At 44.8% G+C, this 12,004-nt stretch overlaps 2 non-coding genes across 2 annotated transcripts; both read left to right on the top strand.

The window, feature by feature from the left end:
• Positions 1-6,920: 6,920 nt before the first annotated feature.
• Positions 6,921-6,992, top strand: TRNAC-GCA (transfer RNA cysteine (anticodon GCA)). The gene has a single exon. It is a non-coding gene; the product is annotated as a tRNA-Cys (tRNA).
• A 2,787-nt stretch (positions 6,993-9,779) lies between these two features.
• Positions 9,780-9,851, top strand: TRNAC-GCA (transfer RNA cysteine (anticodon GCA)). Its single transcript has one exon. It is a non-coding gene; the product is annotated as a tRNA-Cys (tRNA).
• The last annotated feature ends 2,153 nt before the right edge of the window (positions 9,852-12,004 follow it).

Here is a 12,004-nt window from a genome sequence, read left to right as displayed (position 1 = left end):
TCAAAGTAGTTTTCTTTAACAGTGAGAACACAAGCCATTTTTATACATTTTCTAACTTATTTTTGTAATTTCGTAATGACAACAGTAATATTTTATAATATTTTTTAATAAGAAGAATAGTATTTTTAAAACAAGCAGAGAAAAATAAATTTATCAGTTGGAAAACTTAAGAGGCGAACCGGGGCCGGCGGATGGAAGGAGCCTTTGAGTGGCGCCTCCATGTGGCCATGAAGATGCATTTCCTTTGAGAATTTCCTCTAAGTGGGACTCTGCTGAAGAGGGACCTGCGCACCACGTGCTCTCTACTCTGCTGGGCTTCGGGTCTGGCCGCCGGGGTCTTAAGGTGCCCTTTGTTTTCGCTTCATCAGCCTGGGCTGAACGTACAGCAAGGGGGTCATCCTGGATGCGTTCTTTGGGTATGAAAGTGGACTCTCCCCAGGCATGGTGGTGGGGCGACACTGTACTCACACGGTTGCAAGAGGTCTGTTCCGAGTGCCTGATTTTCTTTTTCTCACTGATGCTAGCCCAGCTGTTTTCTCATGTCCCCTCCGCCCCACCCCCAGCTCTCCGAGATTGCCTCTCAAATGTGGGGTTGAGGGTAGGGGATAGGGATTTCCTGATCGGAGCCCCCTGCACCCTTTGCCTTTTGGAGAAAATTCCTGAGCACGCAAAGTCGACCCTTTCACTACAGGAGAATGTTCTGGAATCTGCTCCGAGGTCCTTTACCTCCCCCCACCCCAGCTCTTCTTCCACGTGATCTCTCCTTCCCAAATAACACATCCCCTCTACCAAGGGTGGACCCCTGTTTTGTGGGCCTGACGCTGGTATAATTGGGGGCATATTGAGAAAAAAAACCTTCACAAAATTACAATTTTTCAAAAGTCGGTACAGAGCTGGTACAAGGGATGCTCTCTGAAACTCTTATCTAAGTCAGTTTTTACAGTGATGGTCATAAAACGAAGATTTTTATATTTCTATCCTTTTTACATTTATTGGTTGATTTGTTGGTAAAGATTTTGTAAAGCTTTCCTTTCTCTACCTAAAACTTTTTTTAAAAAACCTACTAACATGGATTCATGGATTCTCTAATTTAATGAGCTATAACACATTCCTCCATTTGTTTTGATGCTCAAATTGTCCCAAATTTAGCTAGCAGTGAGCCTCTTCAAGCTGGCCCTGTGTTCTGTTGACATGTTCCCATCAGTTTTTGAGCACGTTCCTACTTTCCGGCACAAAATGTTCCATGGTTCACATTTTGGGTTTCTTACCCAGCTGTGGAATCAGCCAAATCTCCAAGTTTCTGGTTCTTTTTTTTTTTTCTTAATTTCTTAATTTGTGGCTGTGCTGGGTCTTCGTTGCTGCACGCAGGCTTTCTCTAGTTGCCGCGAGCGGGGGCTACTCTTCATTGCGGTGCGCAAGCTTCTCACTGCGGTGGCTTCTCTTATTGAGGAGCACGGGCTCTAGGCATGCGGGCATCAGTACTTGTGGCACGCGGGCTCAGGAGTTGTGGCTCGTGGGCTCTAGAGCGCAGGCTCAGGAGTTGTGGCGATCAGGCTTTGTTGCTCCACAGCATGTGGGATCTTCCCGGACTAGGGCTCGAACCCGTGTCCCTTTCATTGGCAGGAGGATTCTAAACCACTGCACCACCTGGGAAGTCCCTATGGTTCTTTTAAATGGTATTTAATAACCACGATATGGGCATTAGGAGTGCTCATTGTAACTGAGATGTTTCTAGCACCTTTTCAGAGGGCAGAGTTAGAAAATGTACGTGTGTACTTGTGTGTGTGTGTGTGTGTGTGTATGTGTGCTGTGTGCTTGTGTATTCACACAGCTACTTATGATTCCAGTCCAACCCCACAATTCTTCCTTGCCTATCTTCATTCCATATTTATACCTCCTGTCTCCCACAATTAGAACTCTGGTTCCCCCAAATATCAATATATTTACTCAATTTCTCAAAAACATAAGTTTTGTGGGGGACTTCACAGGTGGTCCAGTGCATAAGGCTCCACACTCCCAATGTAGGGGGACCGGGTTCCATCCCTGGTCAGGGAACTAGATCCCGCATGCGTGCCGCAACTACGGGTTCACATGCTACAACTATGAGCCCGCATGCCGCAACTAAAGATCCTGCACGCTGCAACGAAGATCCCATGTGCTGTAACTAAAACCCGAGGCAGCGAAAATAAATAAATAAATATTAAAAACAAAAAACCAAAACCATAGGTTTTGTAACTTACACCAAAACAACTTCCTAGGTAAAGTTCAGTATCTATTTTTCCCCTTAGAATATATACCACTAAGGGTGTTTTCTTCTTTGTGGCCATGTTACCAATGTGATATAACATTAGGTTTTTGGGTTTTGTTTATATTAATTTTCAGCTTCATCTCTTCATACTTGAGTTATTTTTTGGAAATGTAAAACAGTAAAACAATTCAAAAGTCAAGGCTATATAAAACTGTACACTCAGGGAAGACCAATTCTCCACTCCATCCCTTATATCTCATTTCCATCCACCTCTGAATAATGTTCTATTTCTTGACCTGGGTGTGAGATTACACAGGTATATTATTTTTTATCATTCATAAGGCTGAATGATTCATGCAGTTTCATACATGCATGAAAAAGTGAAAAAAAAACCCAGTGAGATGAACCAGTCAGTATTCATCAGAGAAGCAGGATCACTATAAGTATTACTGAACAATGGAATTATTATGGAAATAAGACCTTACACAATTATATCATGAGCTGGGAGAAGTAACAGTCCAGAAGGGGGAGTTGGAGGATCAAAGAACAGTCACTTATGAGCCTCCCTAAAGCAAGGCAAGGTGGAAAAGTCGGAGGTGAAGAGGGATCTGGGAAGCCAAGCATATCCCACCCCTAGAGGGGAACCGTGAAGGGGCTGGAGAACAAGTTGATAGGAATTCAACACTTCTGCTTAGTTACTACTTCTGTAGGTCCTCAGCCAAGTATCTGGTGGTGGCACTGGGGCTTCTGTTGATGGACACGCAGTTGGGAAGAGAAGCTGGACACGACGGGGGTGGTTGCAGATCGGCTGGGATCTGTTGGTGTCTGTGTCTGGCTGTCACACACCCAAGTGCAACAACTTTCAGAGAGCAGTGTCTGCTGCTTCACTTCCACCTCCCAAGTATCATGCGAATTCTCATTTTGGCCAACTCTAACCTCTACGAGGAAATGATTCTGGGGAAGCAGTTCCAGCTATCCCAAACATAGGTGAAGGTGTTCAATATCATGAGTTCTCAGAGAAATGCCAATTAAAACCACAATGAGATTAAAACCGCCTCCTACAATTGCACACCCCTTCGAAGATCTAAGACTGACCCTACCAAGTGTTGACAAGGGCGTGGACCAACTGCCGATGGGAATACCCTCTTGGTTGAATGTAAAATGTTACAATCACTTTGATCCAGCTGTTCTACTTGCAGATATTTACCCAAGAGAAGTGAAAGCATGTATCCAAAGATTTGTATGTGAATGTCATAGCAGCTTGATTTGTCATAGCCGAATACTGGAAATAACACAAATGACCATTAACGGGTGAGCAGTGAGTGGGTAAACAAAACTTTATATATATATATATATATATATATATATATATATATATATATATATATATATATATCTCCGTACCGTAGAATACTACTGAGCAGTAAAAAGGAGTGAACTATTGATACATGCAGCAACATGGGCAAATCTGAAAACAGTTATATTGAGTGAAAGAAGCAAGACAAAAAGAGTGCATATTGTAGAATTCCACTTTTATAACCTACTAGAAAATGCAAAGTCATCTATAATAATGGAAAGCAGATCAGAACTTGCTTTGTTCTGCTTTTGCTCCTGTCAGTGTAGCCCTGGCCATGACCCTCCACACTGGCAGCATTGGTTTTCATTCCCAGCTTTCGTTTGGCACTCCTAGGACCAGACTTACTGTTAGTGCTCTGTCTCTGGGAGACCAGCCTTCTGAGCTCCTGAGGCACCAGCACCAGCTGGGCAGCGCCGCATCCTCACAAGTCTGAGTCCCAACTCTTCAGAGCCCCTCCTTCCAGCTTCTGCATTCTGATAACTGCAACCTCTTTCCTTTTTCTGTCAGCACAAGGAGTGAGAGCTGCTTCCTGGAGTTATTACCTCTGCATTACCTTGCAGTTCTCTCTTTGCTGTTTTATTTCCTCAGCACCTATTTAACCAATTCCCTGTATTAAATTCTCTCTGTTGAACTGCCTAGTGTACTTTATATTTTCTGACAATATCTTGACTGACACATGATTGACAAATCTCTTTTTCTGATCTATGACTCATCTTTTCACTTTCTGTCTGGAGACTTTTAGTACACAAAAGTTCTTAATTTCAATGAACTAGAATATATCAATCCTTTTTTTTATGGTATTTATGTATGTCGTGATTAAGAAATCCTTCTCCTACTCCAAAGTCATAAAGGTTTTCTCTTATATTTTCTTTTAAAAGTTTGAAGATTTGTCTGTTATATTTAAGTCTTGAATCCTCCTGGAATTTATTTTGTGTATGGATATCCAATTGTCTTAGCACCATTTATCAGAAAGTCCACCCCCTTCTCCTCTGCACTACGATGCCACCTCTCTCATATATCAGTTTCTCTCTATAGATAGGTCCATTTCTGGGATCTCTATTCTGCTTTATGGTTATTTGTCTATCCTTGTGCCAACACTACACTGTCTTACAGCTTTAAACTGTAATAACTCTTCATATCTGATAGGACTAATTTCCTTGTCCAGCTCTCATTATTCGGGAAAACACTAGCTATTCCCAGCTCTTTCTTTTCCCACATAACTTTTAACATCAGTGTGTCAAAGACTATAAAAATCATAACCGGGATTTTGACTGCAATTACATTAAACCTATAGGCGAATTTGGGAAACATTAAGAAAATTGTTATTTTGTCCTACCCCAAAACAGAGCATATCTCTTCATTTAGGTCCCCTTCAATGTCTTTCAGTGAAGCTTTAAAATATTTTAAATAAAGGTTCTGTTCTGTATAGCTTATATTTATTCCTAGGGATCCTGCATTTTTCATACTATTTTTAGTGACATATTTTAAAAGATTTTATTTCTAACTCTTCATTATTGTGTATAGGAATTGATTTTTAATAACTTTATCTTGCAATGTATTAAACTCGATAGTTCAGATAATTTGTAGCTTATTTTGTGTTTTCTATCGAGATAATCATACTATCTATGAACAATGGGTGTTTTGTTCCTCCTGTTCCACTTTTTTCAATCTTAATACATTGCCTCTGGTTTTGGGTACAATGTTAAGTGGAAACAATGCTAACAGACGTCCTTGCCTTGTTTCCAGTTCTCAAGAGAAGCCTTACGACGTTGACCACTGGGTGTGACGATTGGTGGAGGTGTGTTTATTTGTTTTAGGGATGCCCTGCTGGATATTTTTTGAGTCCTTTTTTTTTTCTTTTCTAAAGATGTAATTTATTTATTTATTTATTATTTATTTATTTATTGGCCCTGCCACACTGCTTGCAGGATCTTAGTTCCCCGACTGGGGATTGAACCCGGGCCCGGGAAGTGAAAGCGCTGAGTCCTAACCACTGGGCTGCCAAGGATTTCCCGAGTCCTTTTTTTTTTAACAAGAGAAATTTTTATATGGGTATTCTTCTAAGTCTTTCCATGTTTTTAAACTTTTCAGTAAGAGAGGGGAACATTTCTAAGGGAGCCAGAAGACTGATGAGGGAGAATAGCTGGTGAAAGAGTGTCATGAACTGTGAACTGGCTCATCTCTGGCAAGAAGGAGTTGAACCCAAACGCAGGGGAATGTATTTGCACAAGCTTGGAGAAACAGATGTGAAAATAACAGAAGTGTTCATTTGGCTGGTGGTATCTGAGATATTTTGCATTTATTCCATACTTGGATATCTTTGCTAATTTTGCTAACTTTACTTCCATCCAACAAATATTTATTGCATACCTACTTTCATGCTCAGTGCTGCGTTAGTCACTGTAGAAAAATAGAGAGATTGCCTTTTTACTTTGCAACAATGTAAATAACATGTCACTAAATTAAATTGATGGAGGATGGGGGGATATTTCCCTCGTCCAGGGTTTCCTTTGCAAGCCCCTGTACCTTCCCGACGTTGGTCTCCTGGACACAGATATAACAGGCACTTTCACCACCTTTGGGCAGTTGTCTTTACTCTACACTTTTGAGGTCTACATGGCCTTTAGATCTCCGGGTGGCGTTGGCCAGGGGCTAGGTTCACTCCTTAGGAGCACAGTGCTATGCCTCAGGCCAGGGGCTCATCCAGCAGAGGCGTCCCTGGTCCTGATTGTCAGGGAAGTCCCTGCTGCTCCAGCTGTGCAGACCTTCAGGAGTTAGGCCCCCTGGGACAGCTGGGACAGCTTCTTGGCCCCAGGATGAGGGTTGTGGCCTCCTCGGCAAAAAAATTCAAGTAATTTGTCTGGATTCAGTCAGGACCCTGCCAAAAGCCAAGAAGTAGCTGTGATGAGAGGAAACAAGGGCAGAGAGGATGAGTGGGGCAACGGAGCCCCCAGCGCATCCTGCAGGAGAGCGGTGAGGGTGGCGAAGAGAGTGCCGCAGGCAAGTTGAAAGCAGATGGAGCTTGCGGAGGGAGGAAGGAAGCAGGGGTGGCCCAGCTCTTAGCAACCAGCAGGTGCCTTCCGAGTGGTACCAAGAAAAATGAGACTGCAAGATTGTGAGCAGAGACAGTTTCTGGGGGCCGAAATTGGGAGGGACATCTATGGGGAAGAAGAGGGCTACAAAGCTAGCTTTCTGTAAGGCAAAATTTCCCTATCTCCAGAAATTTCTGAGAAGCAATAGAAATTTCAGTGCACAGTGGGTGTGGGCATTTCAACACAGGTGAAAGGGTATTTATTAGATGCTCCTGACAAGCATGGAGGTATAGCTCAGTGGTAGAGCATTTGACTGCAGATCAAGAGGTCCCTGGTTCGAATCCAGGTGTCCCCTGAAATAAGCTTTATCTTAGTACCTACACCAGACGGCACCTTCAGGTGGGTTCTTCTTACTTGGTAGATTGAGGGGTGCAATAATTGGTAAAGGAGGTGGGGGGGCAGGTAGGAAGGAAGCTCGTCTCCTGGGCGGGGGCAATGGAAAGTCCTAGAACCGGAAATGTGGTTCTAGCCAAGATCATGTGGACTCAAGGCTACCCAAGCACTAGAACTACCTGGGATTGTGGGAATGTAAACATACACTTTCCCTGGGCCCCCTCTCCAGAGATTCAGGCTTTGTTAGGCCTGCAAAGTTTTGCTTTTCAACAGCACCCTTCCTCCTTTCAATCCACTCATATCACAGAAGTATTAGATGATTTTCCCAGCGCCACATTTAGCACCTGCTGTACTGGATCATTCTAAAAGCCCTTCTAGGAGAACGTCAACGGCTTTAGATGACTTGCCATGAATCGGAGGGAGGAGAAGCTGCAGGGCTGCCAGGTGGGAGGGGGGTCCAGGCTTGGGGGAAGGAGAAAATGAGAGGGAATGGGTTTAGTTTGCAGTGGAGCTGTCCTCATGGGAGGATGGAAAAGAAACAGAGGTGCTGATGAGGCTACACAGGCGTTTATTAGACAGTTATAGCAAGCCTGCGTGGTTGAGCCACACTGACCCCATTTTGTCAGCTTCATCTCAGGCCGGCAGTCCTACCCGCTCCCCTTCTGCATGACTGAACATCAGCCTACTCGACAAGGAATGCACCCAAGACAGGTAAGTTCCCTATCAACTTTCACCCTTGCCTTCATCTGCGATGAACACTGGAAGAGTGCCTTTTGTTAACCCATGCGGTTAAAGGTCATGAGATCCCCGGGGGGAGGAACAAACCCTGGTTCCCGTCAGTGTGGACATGCTTCTGCCTTAGTAGTCAGATTTTAGCTTTGGGCCCTTTAAATCCCCCTGTACCCCTGTGGGCAGCACAGAGTGCAGCTGCCAAGGCTTCGGGATTGCCGTCCGCCAGATCCTACCCTATGTAAGTGATCCACAATAAACTTTGTACTTTATGCAGTTGCCTGCTTCATTTTTCAGTCTTAAAGTTCCTTCTTGGTTAGGAGGATATTATTCAATATCTCCACCTTCCAACAACACCCTTTCAGACTTCTATGATTGAAGAAATGCCTCTTTACCTCTGGGCCCTGTGGAATTGAGTCTTCGTAGGAGGACAGAAGAGAGGTTGGACCGCTTAGATCTTTGCTAGAAAGCCTCTCTAGCTTCTTGCAGCCCCAGGTGAACTTCTCCAGGGCTGACCCAACCCCGATCCCCGTGAATACTTATCTTTAGAGCCTTGCAGATATCACCTTTCCTGTGGGCACGTCCCACCTCATCATGCACAGGAGCCGCCGTGGGGGAGAATGGGAGCTTTGATACCTCTTGTATGCCCGCCCCCCGCTCCCCCCCACACCCCCATTACGGAGCACAGGGCAGTGCTTGCAGGAGGCCCTCAGGGCTCCAGTCTCTCCATCCTGAGCTGCTTCAGCAGGGTCAGCACAGAGCAGAGGAAATGGAGAAAAGGCAGCGAGGGGGCGGTTTGGGGACCACGCTGACTGCCTGCGACTGGCTGCTGCGTACTAGGGGCTGCAAGCCACCTGCAATCATGAGGCCGTGTGCCACGCCCAGGGGCTACTTCCCTGCCCCTCTGCATTCACGCAAGGACCTCAGTCACCAGCCTTGAACAAGGACCCTGGAAATGCACCGTGGACGTCTGCTTCCTGTCTGAGCAGCAGAGACTCACAGAGCCCATGGGGATGAGCGAGCTGCGGCGTTTTCTCAGGAAGGTGAACCAGGTGACCTGCTTTAGAGAGTCTTTCAGCGCTGACCACGGAATATTGGAGGAAGGCTGGCAAAGGCAGTGGTTTCCGTTCCGTTCTCATTGGTGCTCAGTTATTCTTTGTGGCAGCATCTAGATGGTGGACCAGTTGTCTCTTGCAGGAGCTCTTATTTCAGGTCGATAAACCCACCTCATGACCATATGGGGGCGCTTCTAGCTAGTTCACTCCTGCAGTTCACAGACTTCAGTGTAGGAGTTTACTGCACTGTTTTATTCCACTTGAAATTCTTATTCTGAATGTCAGGGGACCTCTCACTCCACTCAACCTCTTCATACACTCAAAAACAATAGTTAAAAGCAAAAAGCTGAAGTCAATCCTGCATTATCCCTGGCAGGTTTTCTCCTCCAAAGCAAGGGAAGAATAATAGCCAATAATAATATAGTCGTAGTTGCAAGCCGCTTACTTACATAAGATATTAGCCTAAGAGACATGAGGCTATCACCGACTTCAGGAAAATTGAAAAGATCCAGGTTAGGGGCTGGGAAGTTCACCAACCTCCCCAGCTGTCCCCACCAGCACCCTGGGGTTTAATGCATAGGTACAAAGACTGAAGAGACACCTTCCGGTGTACGTACCGCAAGTGTTTCCAAAGAGGCTGGGCAGGATCTCTTCCATTTGCTGTTTTGTGGTGCAGAACTAGAGAAAAACAGACAAATTCTAAAGGCCCTTCCAGTAGTAAATATCAATGACAGGCTGCTGCTGTCACCACACACTGAGGAAAAGGAAGAGATGCAGGCATGTGAAGGCTTAGGGTTGTGGGATTCTGGGGCCTGGGGGACGACCTCTCTGGACTGAGTTTGTGGAGGAATAAGTTGCTGGTCTTACCAGCTCTCTAGAAATAAGTAGAAACTTCCAGTATGTTGCAGGAGTTCTGGGTGTGACCATGAAGGTGAAAGGTGGTTATTAGACACCTATAATAAGTAGGGGGTGTAGCTCAGGGGTAGAGCATTTGACTGCAGATTAAGAGGTCCCTGGCTCAAATCTAGGTACCCCCAGGGGCCATATTGGATTTTCTATTCATGGAAGCTGTTATTCCATTTCCCTTCATCCATCAGTTAGGATCCTACCTGAAACTGGAAGCTACAGGGCAGCCCTTGTACAACAGCAATCTGGGTGGAGCCTCTTCCCATGTCTTCCTGCACTAGTCCTCTAGGTATCTCTCCTTCTCATGGCATCAGGACTTTTTTCTTCTGTATGTTTCTCATTTCTCCAACTCTACTGGATCCTCAAAGAGAAGGCAAGGCCCCGGATGTAGACTGCTGGGCTTTTTTAGGGAAGACCAGAGAGCCGTAGATACAGATGACTTCCCAGGAACAGGCAATAAATGGTAACCCTAGGGACTTTCCTGGTGGTGCAGTGGTTAAGAATCCGCCTGCCAATGCAGGGGACACGGGTTTGAGCCCTGCTCCGGGAAGATCACACATGCCGCGGAGCAGCTAAGCCCGTGCGCCACAACTGCTAAGCCTGCACTCTAGAGCCTGCGAGCCACAACTACTGAGCCAGCGTGCCACAACTACTGAAGCCTGTGCGCCTGGAGCCTGTGCTCTGTAACAAGAGAAGCCACCACAATGAGAAGCCCGCACACTGCTATGAAGAGTAGCCCCTTCTCACAGCAACTAGAGAAAAGCCCACGCGCAGCAATGAAGACCCAACGCAACCAAAAATAAATAAAAATTTTAAAAATGGTAACCCTAAATTATCACCCTCACCCCTGCTTCCCACCAAAACAGGTTGGCACGGTGGAGTGGGGAGGGTGGTCAGACCTATGGAAACAAACGGCTGGGAGCCCAGGTAGGGTAGGTGGGTGTTTTTGGAGACCTTTGTCCAGCTCTTGGGCTAAACCAAGGCAATGGGAAATGGGTTGGGGGTTCATCAGGTAGCTTCTCTCCTTTTCTCCTTATTGATGACCCCACCCAGGGACTGAGGACTGGAAAGCTGCAGGCCAGAGGGAAGGTGTCTTACTAGAAGCCCGTTCTGGCAGCTTTCAAAAAGTCAGTCCTGGAGGAGATCTATAACTTAATTTTGCAGAGTTGAGTGTTACCACACAAATGAAAGATGTTAATTAGACTAGACTAGTGTTCCTGGGGGTGTAGCTCAGGGGTAGAGCATTTGGCTTCACATTATCAGGTCCCGGGTTCTGGTACTGGCACAAAAACAGATATATAGATCAATGGAAGCGGGTAGAAAGCCCAGAGATCAACCCACGCACTTGTCAATCTGAGACAATGGAGACAAGAATAGACAATGGAGAAAAGATAGTCTTTTCAATAAGCGGTGCTGGGAAAATTGGACAGCTACATGTAAAAGGATGAAATTAGAACATTCTCTAACACCACATACAAAAATAAACTAAAAATGGATTAAAGATCTAAATGTAAGGCTGGATACTATAAAACTCCTAGAGGAAAACATAGGCAGAACACACTCTGACATAAATCGCAGCAATATCTTTTTGGATCCGTCTCCTAGAGTGATGGAAATAAAAACAAAAATAAACAGATGGGACCTAATTAAACTTAAAAGCTTTCGCACAGCGAAGGAAGCCATAAACAAACCGAAAAGACAACCTATGGTCTGAGAGAAAATATTTGCAAACGATGCTACTGACAAGGGATTAATTTCCAAAATATACGAACAGCTCATACAGCTTAATATAAAAACCAAACAACCCAATCAAAAAATGAGCAGAAGACCTAAATAGACATTTCTCCAAAGAAGATATACGGATGGCCAAAAGGCACAGGAAAAGCTGCTCAGTATCTTTAAGTATCAGAGAAATGCAAATCACAACTACAATGAGGTATTACCTCACACCAGTCAAAATGGCCATCATTAAAAAGTCTACAAGTAATAAATTCTGGAGAGGGTGTGGAGAAAAAGGAACCCTCCTACTCTGTTGGTGGGAATGTAAGTTGCTGCAGCCACTATCGAGAACAGTATGGAGGGTCTTCAAAAAACTAAAAATAGAACTACCATATGATCCTGCAATCTCAGTCCTGAGCATATATCTAGAGAAATCTCTAATTCAAAAATATACATGCACCCCTATGCTCATAGCAGCACTATTTACAATAGCCAAGACATGGTAACAACCTAAATGTCCATCAACAGATGAATGGATAAAGAAGATGTGATATATATACATATA

This window comes from Kogia breviceps, chromosome 9 (genome assembly GCF_026419965.1).
Source record: "Kogia breviceps isolate mKogBre1 chromosome 9, mKogBre1 haplotype 1, whole genome shotgun sequence".
Lineage (NCBI taxonomy): Eukaryota > Metazoa > Chordata > Mammalia > Artiodactyla > Physeteridae > Kogia > Kogia breviceps.
This window is presented reverse-complemented; position numbering and strand designations above follow the sequence as displayed.